The following is a 14,627-nucleotide window of genomic DNA, read 5'->3' on the forward strand; positions in this document are numbered from 1 at the left end:
TATAAAAGACATGGTTGATGCTGATTTGTGGCTAACGACAAATAAAGGGGCGAAGATTGCAAATATATAACTTGGTAGTATCTGAAAAAAGAAAAAAACCTGCTGTCAAGAGAAATGATTTTACCAGAGCTAACCTGATGGGGAAAGGGAACTATCCAGCTGCAGCTCTTTCTAGTCTTCCGGCCCACCTAAAGGGGAGCGGGGTGGGGAGGGCTGAGAAGCACTTGGGAAGTTCACAGTCCAGGGACTGTGACCTCCTGATCATAGGACTACACAGAATCACAGGACATGTCCCCTTTTCCCCACACCTTACCATCACATCACTAAAGGCCTGTGTACCGGAGTTCCTGTTACCCGGTACATCACGTCTGGCTTTTGACAAAAAAAAGCACAAGGTATACTAAAAGGCAAAAAAGTTTGAAAAGATAGAGCAAGCGTCAGAGCCAGACTCAGATATGGCAGGGATGAGACTTATTATTAGACCTATTATTATGAGATCAGGAATTTAAAACAACTATGAGTAATATGCTAATGACTCCAATTAAAAAAAATTTAAAAATAGATGGGTAAAGTAAGCAGAGAAAGGGAAATTCTAAGAAAGAATCAAAAAGAAATGCTAGTAATCAAAAACCCTGTGACAGAAATGAAGAATGCTTTCAGCGGGCTCATTAGCAGACCAGAATCTAAGCTTGAGCAGATGTCAATAGGAGCTTCAAAATCTGAAAAGCAAAGAGAACAAAGACAAAAAAAAAAAAAAAAAAAAAACCCACAATCTTCAAGAACTGTGGAACTACAAAAAGTAGAACGTAGGTGTAAAGGCAATACCAGGAGCAGAATTATATGTAATAATCAAGTTTGTGTCTACATGACCCAGTTTCTCTTGGAAGATAAAACAAGCACTCTCATTGTAATTCTTTGTGAAATCTCTTCATAACTAAGTTATAAGCCACACAGAAAGGAATCTTTGGAGTCACATCTTTATACATCAGGGATCAATGTAGAGACCATACAGACCATCACCATAAAGTTATTGGAGTAAGGTCTAAACAAGTGTGGACAAATGCTCGGCACACATACCAGGTTGATCTGGGTAATGTAGGTAACATTTCCTAATGTGTTTCTGTGGCAGCTTGCTTCTTTAAAACAGCAATGGGGAGAGGGGAGAATAATAGGATCAAATGAATTTCAAAATAGGGAATCAAAATTATAGAGGTTTTCAACACTGTCATGCCTTATGCAAGTATATGTTAGAGTTGTGCTTGGGGTTCTGTTGGAACACAGAGCAGGTGCATAGTTATTTTTTTATTTTTTTTTTTTAAGGAAAATGTCTCAGTGACAGGGTATAATGAAGCACTGGACTCTACTGACAGTCAGAAATATTCAATGAACGAAGAGATGGTGACTTCTGCAGACAATGAAAAAAAACTTTCATCTCTTACAATATTTTGCTTATTTTTAAGTACAAAAAAATAATCATAGAGTTTTTTTTAACTTTAAGACTTTACAATATACTTTACAAATTTCTATTTTCTGAGTGTTTCTTGGAACATATACATACTTTGAGAAATACAGGAGGTGTCCAAAAAATGTATACACATGACTTATATTCATCTTTTGTTATTGGTATATATTGAGTATTACAATTTTAATACAGTTTTTTCTTTTTTTAACATGTGTATACATTTTTTGGGCACCTCTCTATGATTCTAGAACCATTCATGGATACATGGTTTAGGGGAAGGTAGAAAAGCTTGGGGGTTGGCAAATTTTCTATGTAAAAGGCCAGACAGTAAATATTTGGGACTTTGCAGGTCAAGTGTTCTCCATGACAACTACTCGCCTCTGCTGTGGTAGCAAAAAAAGCAGCTATCGTCAACACTGGGTGTAGCTGTGTTCCACTAAAACTATATTTAGGAAAAGAGGCCTGTGGGCTGTAGTTAGCCAGCCCCTGTTATAGAGAATAATGATGATGCTCTGCCACAAAACATGCTTTCATTTATCAACAAATACTAATTAAGTGCCTACTATATGTGTTATGGCTCCATAAATATTGTTAGAGGCATGAATAGATGAATCTATTGTGTTTAGGGAACAGACACTATACAAAGTCCTGGAACCTTCACAGTTTACATTTACATACAGTCTTTCACTTGGCTTTTCTTTAATTGGGTATTTTTAATATTACCGTTACACAGAGGATAATCCAGACTCGAACTTCCTTTGGTAGCCGCTCCCGAGATGGCAGCTAGAAATGGAAAGTGCATGGGCCCACCCTTGGTCTGCATTTCTAAGTCACCGACACTTCCTGTGTCAACTTGACATTGCCCCCAACTTAGCGTGAGTCCTACAAACATTGAGCCACAATAAAAACATCAGGAAAAATTAGCTAGTTAGCTTTTGCTTTAGGCAAGGGAGATAAATCCAACACTGTAGTGGTCATTGTATAACCATTTCTCTGAGTAGAAATAAAACAAAAGGGAAAGCCAGGCGCGTGCTTCACTGATCACTCTGTGTGACCCATGTCACAGGACACAGGACCAGCAATCTCACCGGCACCTCCACTACCACACCCCAAACGAAGCCACCCAGGCAGGTGTCCCCCCCAACCTCCAGTGCACTCACAGGGGTTGTTATGTGTTCCAGAAAGGGATAGAGTCTTGAGTTGTTCAAAGATACTGATGACATCTTTTGCCACAGCCAACTCACTAGTCCTCTCACTGAACTCAAAACCTGGCCTGTAGCAAGGAAAGACAGAAGCACCCTCTTTTTTTTTTCTCAATATTTTGTTTTGAAAACCTGATGGAAAAGCTTTATTTAGGTCTGGCTAGCCTGCAAAACTTTCCAAACCAAAGGCTTCACAGCTTGATCCTTTTCCAGGTTCTGCTGATTCCTGTAAATCAAGTTAACCACAGGCACATTTGGGCTTTGTTCAAATCACCACCAGCCTCCATTTCCATGTCTATTTTCCATGTCAGCTGTTTATATTCCAGCCTTCAGTTATCTGCTGTGCCCGGATAAACTATGTCCTTCCCCAGGAAAAGAGAACGCCAAAAGAGATTCACGCATTGAGCATCTGACAACTACAGAAGCAAACAAGAAACAATGAAAGGGGCGATTTATGTTCATGATTACTTTCTCAAGCTCTGGTCTATTATACTATCCTTTCTAACTGGAACCTTTTTAAATAAGCACTTGGAGTTAGACTGTTTCTGACAAAAGATACCATTGAAGTTCCCATAGCACTATATACCCAGTTGCTGATGTCAAACACTTAGCATCGTGGCCAGACATAGGGCTCCAATTTTAAAAAGTGCTGTGTTCTTTGGAATTCCTTCGACTTGGCTATACTGCTGGCCACAGGCTTAGCCACTGGAATGTTTAATAGAGCAAATGTTGCTCTCTGCCTAAGCCATTTTTTAATCTTCCTAGAATTCCTATGGAAATTTTTCTGTGAAACAGATTCAAGAGTCAGGATGAACAAAAAGCTGCCTTTTGAACAACTGTCTTCCACTCCCCCTGCTTCAGCCACACCAGATGAAAGCAAGGTTCTCACATTGCATAAGCAAATTTGGGGCCTCAATAAGGGCTTATAAAAGCTTGAAAAAGTGGGGGCCGTTCTTCAGTGGGTTCAAATGTCTGATCTGCATGAAAGCACATTCCTGGGATTCCCCTTCAGCTGGCATCGTTCAGTATGGCCAGTTCCTGCACAACAGTATTGCTACTACATCCGCCAACAGGCATTGTCACCACTCATAAACATCTGCACATTTAACTCTCCCAGAACTTTAAAGAGTGGGAAATCAGGCATTTGTTATTTCCACAGAACAAATTAACCTTTTGACCTAACAAGGGACAAAAACAAAGCAAAGCAAAATGAAATGACAAGAGACAGGTGTGACTGATAGAAGGCAGAATGTAGACATAGGGGAGAAGGTTTGTTCTTGGAAATGTATCATAGACAGTGAAGAATGCCTGACCAGCGTTTAGAACCATTCCTTCTGTTAAATTAATTAAACAAGGAGGCCCTTAGACCGATGTGGCTCTCATGCTTTGGCTGCCTACTTAAGCAAACCAAAATCTCAGCGTATGCCGTATATGCCTCAACGTTGCAAAATTAAAGCACTAAGAATAACCAATCAGAAACAGCCATCTAGGCTTTAAGCTATAGCCAATCCATAATTTCCTGACTGTGTGTCCACCTGTCTCTATCTATAAAAGCCTCTCCTGGAGCTCCTGGCAGTGGAGCACTCTTAACTACCGTGTTTCCCCAAAAATAAGACCTAGCCGGACCATCAGCCCTAATGCATCTTTTGGAGCAAAAATTAATATAAGACCAGGTATTACATTACATCATTGTCATGCAGGGTGTCAATGCAGGGTCTCTGGTCCCACTTCCCACATAAGAACGCAGGACATGATGAGGCCAAAAAGGAACACCCACGGAGCCATAGATAGGGGAGTCATACCACTATAGTCTCGCTGGCGGCTGGGTTGGAGACACAGGAAACAGGATCCACACGATCTGCAATGTTCTGTCCACTTCTCTGCCAACCAACCAACCCCACTTGCTAACTGCAATCCGCTGTGCTAACTGCAATCCGCTCTTGCTAGCTCAGCCACCATCTTCTTGCTAGCCCCCTATTTGCTGCTAGCGTAGCCACGGTACTTATATTAGTGGCCAATGGCTCACTGGTTACAGCTAACGGCCAACTAGCCACAGCTGATGGCCATCCAATCACAGCTGATGGCCATTTACTACCTGAGCCAGCACCTTTCCATGTGAGGCCGAGAGCCTGGAAACTGCACTCCTGGCTCTGTCCCCAGTCATATCATATCATATCATATCATATCATATCATATCATATCATATTTTATCATAAAGACCAGGTCTTATAGTAAAATCAAACCAGGTCTTATATTAATTTTTGCTCCAAAAGACACATTAGAGCTGACGGTCCAGCTAGGTCTTATTTTCAGGGAAACATGATACTGAACGGTTTGGTGCTGCCTGATTTAAATCAATTTTTGCTCAAATACATGCTTAAAATTTTTAATATGCCTCAGTTTATCTTTTAACAGCTCTGATGTCAGAAGAAGAAACCAAGAGAGAACCCCCGCTCTCCACAGACAGCACCTAGGAGCAACAAGCAAGGAGGCCACGGCACCTGTTGAGCCCCTTCAGCTCGCTGCTGTGTTGCTGCCTTTGGAGGTGGTATGTAAGTTGCTCTCCGATCCTAGCTCCACAGTTTTTGCATTATGAACTTTCACACATGACTTGAGCATTTCTTTTTCTAGGCTGGGTCTGAAACCAGCCAGAGTAGGACTGGGTCTGCGGTTGGACCCAATCAACTGAGAAACCGAACTGGATCCAGGGTGGGACTGGGTCCTGCTTAAACTGAACTGGGGCCACTGTGAGACCTCACCCAGGTGAATAAAATTTTGTTTCAAGACTAAACAAGCAGGTTAACCTGACCAAAGATAATCTTAAATTGCAGTGGCCACAGTAGAGAATTTTTAACCTAGACTAGGTTAGCCGTATACGAAATACCCTAGAAAAAAATGAGTCTCAGCAGAGCACTCACCATAAAGGGTCTAGAGGGGAAATTACTTTTCCTCCTCTGCAATTACTGGTGACAAGGATGGCACCTTCTGGGACACCCCACTTGCCCCAGAACCTGCAGACAGAATCCTTGGAAAACTAGGAAAAGCTTGAGTTGTTTCTTCACTTTCTTTCTTATGGTACATAACATAATGGTGAGTCTCATAATCAATGGAATCTTAGAGTTAATGAAATATATCTCCTTCATCATGGCTGAGTATCAAGTAACCCTTCATAAGAGTTTGAAATAACACGTGCTACTGTACTTATGACCCCCACAGAAACTCCTTCTTCATGTCCTCCAGGCTCTCAAATCTTCAATCACAACACACACACACAAACACATGTCCAACCTTACAATCCATCTAAAGAAACAGTCTGCTAAGCAAATATATGTGCACAGCAGCTACAAGGGGATTTGTGTGTTGCCTTGCAACCCAAAAGCCTACAGAGCTTCTAGAAAAATGACTCAGGGTCATCAATCAGGTTTGGTTACTTAACGGAAGAGATGAGCACGAGAACATCCATTCCCTATAGGCTAGCCCAGAGAAGCATTAGCTGCTAGGAGTGAATTCCCTACTCTCACAAATCAAATAAATTACTCTTATTCCTGTGCAGACAGGGGAGTGTAGGATAAAGACAATGTAACTGAAAATGTTACTCTAATGCTGTTCCCTCTTTACCAATGGAGCACACGTCTTGTATTAATTTCCTGGTGCTACTATATAAAACTACCACTGACTTCCTGGCTTAATACAACAGAAATGTATCCTCTCACAGTTCTAGAGGCCAGGACTCCAAAACCCAGGCGGCAGCAGCATTGGTACCTTCTGGAGGCTCAGATGGAGAATCTATTCCTTACCTCTTCCCCATTTTGTGATGGCTGCCGGCAATCCTCAGCATTCCTTGGCTTGTAATCTAGTCTCTGCCTGCGTCCATCTTCACATGGCCTTCCCTGTATCTCTGTGCCAAATCTCCCTCCCCTCTCTCTTAGAAGGATACCAGGCATTAGATTTAGGGTCCATCCTAAATCTAGGATAATCTCATCCCAAGATCCTTAACATAATTACATCTGCAAAGACCCTATTTCCAAATAAGGTCACAGGTATTGGGGGTTAAGACTTGGACAGATCTGTTGGAGGAATAGTAAGCAATCTTTACGAAACATGGGAACAAGGACTCTCCCCCTACTTCTCTTCTATTCCAGGAACAATTCCAGGCACGAGAAATCCATAAATGAGTAAAATCAATACAGTCCCTATCCATTCTTCACCTTCCCTACAGCCAATGCCCTTTTGGAATGGTCTCCTAATTTTATTCCCAGCCCCAAGTCTAACTAGTGTCAGGTCTGAAAATAAAATAAAATAAAATAAAATAAAATAAAATAAAATAAAATAAAATAAAATAAAATAAAAAACCTATAATAACCCAAACAAGCAAGGTTATGCTGCAATAAAAAATAAACACTGTATCTCATGTCTTAAACAGCAAAGGTTTGTACCTTATTCATGTCCATAACAAAATAGCTGAGGGTCTCCTCTCAGAGAGGGGTGTCATTCTCATTCAAAGACCAAGCCCCACACTTCCATAATAGCTAAGGCAGGAAAAAGGTCAAACATTGTGATGGCAAAACATCGTGTCTCTTAAAGTTTCTGCCTGGAATTGAAACACGTCAGTTTTATGCATTAGCATTGGTCAAAGTAAGTTACGTGGTCCTGCGTAACTTCAAAGGCAGGCAAGTATTATTTTACTATAGGCTTAGAAGTGGAAAGAACTGGAAATATTCAGTGACTAGCTCTAATAGCTACTACAATCATTCCACTGTTTAAACATCTTTAATGGATATATCTCTCCTGCAGGTCATAGTTAACAGTCCTTAGCATGGCATTCCAGGCTCTATATAGTGACCTCAGTTTCAATTCTCAGTTTCATTTCTCCCTCCTTCATTGCCACACATGCTCCAGCTACACTAAGTTCAACTACTCAACTACTCCTCTGCTCTCACTAGCCTCCAGGTATTTGCTCACTCTGTTCCCTTTACCTGGAACAACACTTGTCCTTATCCACTTATTCATTCTCTAAGTTTTTTTCTTAAAGGTCACTTCTTTGAAGCCCCCTCCTTAGGTGAAAAGTAATCCCTCCATCTGTGACCTTGTTTCATTTTTACCTATCTCATTCCTACACTGATTTATTTACTCAACACGCAAAATGGGCCAGGCACTGCGCTGCAGAGGAGGAAAGAGCGTAGCCCCAGTCCTCAAACGCTTATTGTGCAGTGGGAGAGAAAGAAGTAACAGGTAATGATGATACAGAATCACACATGCCGCTGTGGGAGAAGTAAGAGGTGCTATGGGAGCCCCTGGCACAGTGACAATTTCCCAGAGGATATGACAGTTAAACTGAGGGCGGGGGGGCGGCGGGGGGTGAAGTTGAGGGAAGACATGCACTAACCAAGAAAAGGGAAAAGGGGTGGGGAGGAGAAAGATCCGGGTAGAGAGAAAAGCATGTATGAAGCCCAAAAATGAGAGAACATGTGGTGAGTTTGGAGAACTGAAAACACGTACTTAAAAAATACAGGGGAAGTATGTGGCATATTCTGTAAAGCGAATGGAAAACTGAAACCTAGATGTTGGATTGGAGAACAAGAGAGCCCATTTCCCACTTTCATCATTCCTCAGGGTAACTGGTTCCTCATTTGGGCCTCCTTGATCTATTACTTTCTGAGAGGAATATTCCTCTTTGTCTCTTACTGCTACCTCCTATTATTATGTGTTGTCCTTTTTCGCAATGCATTTTCTTGCTTACTACTCTACTGTTGGTTGGTGCAAAAGTAATTGCAGTTTTTGAAATTATTTTTAACCTTTTAAACCGCAATTATTTTTGCACCCACCTAATAGTGTTCTCTATTCTATCAATATTCAATATTACTATTGTTACATCAACTTTTTTAGTTAGTATATAACTTTTTCTCCTCTCCATAGCATTTTTAATCATTCCATATCATTTTAAGGTATGTCTATAAGTAGCTTATAAGTATGTTTTTTAATTGAGATATAATTGATATATAGTATTATATTAGTTCCAGGTGTACGAAATAATGATTTGACATATATATTGCAAAATGATCACAGTAAGTCTAGTTAATGTCCAGTTAATGTCCCTATATGTTCCTATACATAGTTAAAATTTTTTTTCTTGTGATGAGAACATTTAAGATCTACTCTCTTATATATTTTATTTTTAAATCCATATTGATTTTTGTATCCAATATTAGAAAAGTGAATGTAATCTGCATCTGTTTACTATAATTATTGATGTATTTGGATGGATTTCTACCATCTTTGTATTTTATTTTTTGCTATTCATTCTTATTGTTTTTCATTTTTTGTTTTTTTGTTTCTTTGCTATCTTTCATTAATTAGATCAATTTCTTAAACTTCCCTTTCAGTTTGGAAGTTATGCATTTTCTTCTTCTTTTTTTATTTTTAGCATACATTTATAATATACTGGCAAAGTCAAAGTTCATCAGTATCTCTTTTCTCTACTGAAAAACACAAGTAACTTCCTCTGCCTTATGACTTCCAAGTAACTATGGAATATTTTACTTTTGGTTTTGCCTTCAGGCACAAACACAAATACGGTTATCCTTGTATTTTATGGAAAGTCCTTTTTAAAATTGTGTTCTATGTTTTACTGCTTCCTTTGTTCATCGATGCCTTTTACACCCCATAGCTTCACTCTGCAACCATTTTTCTTCTTCCTGAAGTATAGTCCCCATGGCAGTTTATCATACACCCTCAGATATCTGGGTTTGGAGGTCCTGATGAACGAGCAACCCAGCACTTTAGAGGGTCCCTCTGGGCCTCCATCCCCAGTACCCATCTTCAAGAGCCAAGGAATCGAGGAACCCAAGAAGAAACACCCTTTGGACATCCACTTCTTGTCCTCTTTTGGACCACGTTCCAAAGATTCCAGACCCTGGAACCTCCTGCTCAGGTGGCAAATGTTAGGGGCAGACTTTCCATATATGTGTCTGGTCCCCATGGAACTTTAGCTACTGCTCTTTGAACTAGTTCCCTCCTAGCTGCCAGCATATATAACATTTCCGTTATTCATTTCAAGTTCAGGTGTGTGTGTGAGAGAGAGAGAGAGACTATGAAAAATATGTTATCTAATAATTCTATGTTTTGAGATGAAGGGTTGTTTGGGGGGAGAGGAAGCTAGATTTTGTATGTGCTGAATCAACTGCTTTAACCTTAATTTTAATTTTACATGTAAAGTAAATGTAAAATTTAAGTGAAATAAAATGTATTGAATCACACTGATTAATTTTAAAATTAAATTACTATACATTAAGTAATCCCCTTACTGTGGTCCAAATCATACCATGGAGTAAGTATGATTAACTCCATGATGAATGGCAAATTACTTTATCACTCTGAGCTATAATTTCTCTTTTTAACAAAGATATTAGTGTGGGCTGCTCATAGACTTCCTTCCGAAGAGTACAGCATGGAAAGAGGGAAAAAAAGAATAATTTACAGGTGAGACACCTGAAAACCACTATCCCTACTAGGTGATCAAGGTTATTAACATTAAACATGATGTCATGTTAATAATGTGTACTCTTGATACAATGTGGTGAGAATGGTACTTTACCTCTGTGGTTTTCTTTTCAGTGTAATCATGAAGAAAATATCAGACAGGCTCCAACAAAGGACATTCTACAAAATACCCGACCAGTACAATTCAAAACTGTCAAAGTCATCAAAAAGAAAGAAAGAAAGAAAGAAAGGAAAGAAAAGGAAAGGAAAGGAAAGGAAAGGAAAGGAAAGGAAAGGAAAGGAAAGGAAAGGAAAGGAAAGGAAAGGAAAGGAAAGGAAAGGAAAGGAAAGGAAAGGAAAGGAAAGAAAAGAAAGAAAATAGGAAAATCTGAGAAACTGCTACAACTTAGAGGAGCCTAAGGAGACTAATAAATGACTAATGAATTTACACAGTATCCTAGATGGGATTCTAGAACAGATAAAGAACATTAGTTTAAAACTAAAATAATCTGAATAAAATATAAATTGTAACATAGAAATATTAGTTCATGAATTATAACAAAGTTACCAACTAATGTAGGATGTTAATAACGGGAATCCGGGTGTGGGGAATGTGGGAACTTTCTTTACCCTCTTCACAATTTTTCTATAAATCTAAAACTATTCTAAAATTAAAAGTTCATATTAAAAGATTTTTTAAAAAACAAAAGATTGGATGACATGATTTGTAGGATAGTTTTTAGACTGGTGCGAAAGTGATTGCGGTTTAAAAGGTTAAAAATAATTGCAAAAACCGCAATAACTTTTGCACCAACCTAATAGCCTCAACATTCTGGTATCTGAGTATAAAATAATGAAGGTTGGCAAGAGTAGAAAGAAAATCTCTTGTTAAAGATAGGAAATTGGATCATGCAACCTCACTTCAACAATATGTTTATATCAATAAATACGTTTTTATTTCATGTGTATTTTTTTGTACCTTGTCTACCCAGCAGCCTTACCTTTTCTGGATTAAAGCATTTAGACAACATTCATTCATTTTAACTGAAGTATCATAGTCCAATGTATGAGAATACTATAATGTATTTGTAAGTAGTCCCTCAATGATGACCGTTCATGTTTCTTTCCAATTTTTCACCCATATAAACACAGCAATGAATACCTCTGCACATGTTTCCTTACACACAGGAGCAAGAAATTCATTGGAATATACAGAGGGTGCCAAAAGAATGTATGCACATTTTAAGAAAGGAAACAACTATTAAAATTGTAATGCTCAGTATATACCGATAACAAAAGATGAATACAAGTCACTTTTGACTTCTGCAACTACAAGAGGTGCTCAAAATGGTTACCAACAGCACCCAGACTCTTCTGATTACAGCCAATTACTGCTTGAGCAACGTTGATCAAAGTGTCTATTTGTATACATTTTTTGGCCCTCCCAGTATATAACTAGGGTTGCTTATATAGAAAGCTATTAGATACTGCCAATTTGATCTCAAAAGTTTTTGTACCCGTTTACTTCACAGCCAACAATGTATCCAAAACTTTCATTTTCTCTAGTATTCATGAACCCTTTGAATGGTATCTCACTTTTTAACTACATTTCCACTTAATACTCACATAGTTAGACATCTTCACATACGCATTTGCCTCTCAGGTTTCCTGTTCTCTGAGTTGGATATGATTCAACTTTTGCCCATTTTTCCCTTTGTTTGCTTTTATTTTCCTTAATGATTTAGAGAAGACCTTTATGTATTTTTGATACCAATTATTTGTTGGTTATACTTGTTACAAATATCCAAGTTTGTAGTGTGTCTCTTGACTTTGCTTGTGATATCTTTTGTCATACAAAATTATTAAATTGTAATCTAGTAGAAATTTTGTTTTTTTATGATTTGTGTTTTTATGTATTTAAGATATCCCTCTTAATCCAATGTCAAAATTATATTCTATATTTTCTGTAAAAATAAATGAGAAGTTCCACTTTTCATATTTAAATATTTAATCTATATGGAGTTTATTTTTCTTCATGGTGTGAGGTAGGGCTCTAACTGCATTTTTTCCCATCCATGTGGTATAATTATTCTTACTTTATTTATTGGCTATCTTTTACCCACTGATTGTAATGCCATCTTTCTAACAGGTCTATTTCCAGGTGCTGTGATTTGTTACTTTGTTTTGATTGCTTATTTAAATAGATTTCTGAGTTTCAACCAAAGATTCTAATCCATCTAGAAGGGAGTCCATGAATCTGCAGTTTTAACAATGAACCCCACGGTCCTGAGGGAAATGGTCCATAAACTGCACTTTAAGAAGATAATCCTGGGCTTTGAAAAACGACAGAGATGGCAGAGCCCAGAAGGTGATATTCCATAACAGGGATTCCTTCCCCTTTATAGCCTGTTCTTTTACCTGTGGTACTTGAAACCTTAACATTCACTATTAACAGCCCATTTCAATTTGACTCCCAGTAGTCTAATCAGAAAGGCTAAACCCCTCTTTTCTCTCTAAATTGAGAAACTCATACCAAGCAAGTGGGTACATCCAAATAGCTCACTTCCCTATGATAATTAACAGTAACTTCACCCTTGAAGCAGGGATCTACCTCTCACTGACAAAACGTGAGTCCTCTCCTTGACCAAACATGAGTCAGGCTCCTGAGCGTCCTCTTTCTGACCAAGCCCCTGTCCTTGGGCTCTGTTTTTGGGCCATTTAGTCCAGTTTTAGCAAGAATCCTATTGGGTTGGTCAATTTAGGGAAAATCCCCCACCCTTGATGTCTGGTCAAATTCTTCATCCCCACCCTAAGGATTTTAACACCCTGGCCTGCCTTCAGCATAAATTCTGTCAAGCCAGAATCCCTGATGTTTCCTCTTAGTAATTCGCTATCCACCAATCCCCACCTTGCTCCTTGGCTATAAGTCTCCATCTGTCCTTACATTCTGAGTTGAACTTCATCTCTCTCTCTCTCCATTGGCATTGTCCCCTTGAATAAAGTCCGCCTTACCATCTTTAACAAGTGTTCTGAATATTTTGCTCTTTAACACTGCACACACCAGTATAATATTCTCTATGTAGCCCTCATTAAGATAATTTTTTTAAAGGATCAGAACCAAAACTTGTTTTTAAAATGTGAGTTTTTAACACTTGAGAGATTTTCATTTTAAACTCCCAATTATGTAATTACAAAAACATTCCATATTTTGGGGAAACGTACTTATTCTTAACATAAAATTCATGTCACTTATCATATAGTCAAGTATATAAAGGAGAAACAAAATAGAAGCAGTATTTACAAATTTAGGCTACATGAGACATTGTGAAGAATCTTTTGTTAATAAGCAAAACAATACGTACTTTTATACACTACATTTCAATAATGATGCATCTGAATAATATGATAAAGGTTGTACAGTTGAAGACTTTAAATTCAAGGTCAAAGTGAAGACTAAATTTTAGGTCATAGTGTTAAAGACTAATTTCAAGGTTGGTAGTGCTGAAGACTAAATTCAAGGTCAAAGTCTGTGAGAAAGACTTTAAATTCATGGTTGTAGTGATGGTATCAGTTCAACTAATTAGTTACCTTTATGCTTCAGATTTATCATTTGTCTTCTGTAAGCAGATAAAATAAAGGACCAATTAAAAGAAACTCTCATGTTATTTCAATCAAATATGTCGCAGCAATATAAGGATTAAGTTTATAATTTAGAAGTTGACTACCCAAACTATCCAACAATGGTATTTGTCAATTTTTTAATCTAATTATTTTAGATATTACATTAACAATTTATAACTGAAATCAACAAATTAACTCATTTCAAGGAATTGGAAACAGAGCCAGAAAATATAGATAATCAATATAATAATATCACCCCCTTCACCAAAAAAAAAAAAAAAATATGTTTGTAATTGATCTTCCTCTGGATAAAACTGCACAGGAACTCCTAATCCTTGTGTTCCTAATCTTGTTTACATATCATCTATCCACTTGGATCCTTACTTAGCCTCGCTGGCATATGTTTTCAATATAAAACTGCAACAAAGAAAAGCTGTAATTACTAAATCTCTTCCTTTCAGCTATTAAAAAAGTGATTTACAGAAATGCAAGACACTACAAACAAAAGAGATTTTCCAATGCTTACAGAGCACAGCTTCCAGGAAGATGTTGGGATACACACGCTTTCTTGTGGCCAAGACCCTGGGCCTGGAATCCAAATGGATTATATGTTTCAGAGCCAGGTAGGGTTACTTATCCAGTCTCCATGTGCAGGAGGAAAACCACAGATTTATCCATAACCTTCCTGAAGCTGATCAGGAAGGACTTCATTCAAATACAAGTACTCATATCCTGTAGAAGATACTGACTCTATTACCCAGTAAATGCTAAGCCAGTTTGTGGATTTTCCAGATTTGTAACTTCCTCTAGATGGATGGCATCAGCCTTGTATGCAGGTGAAGCATGCAGGAGGCCAAAACTGC

The sequence above is a fragment of the Rhinolophus ferrumequinum genome, chromosome 12 (genome assembly GCF_004115265.2).
Source record: "Rhinolophus ferrumequinum isolate MPI-CBG mRhiFer1 chromosome 12, mRhiFer1_v1.p, whole genome shotgun sequence".
Lineage (NCBI taxonomy): Eukaryota > Metazoa > Chordata > Mammalia > Chiroptera > Rhinolophidae > Rhinolophus > Rhinolophus ferrumequinum.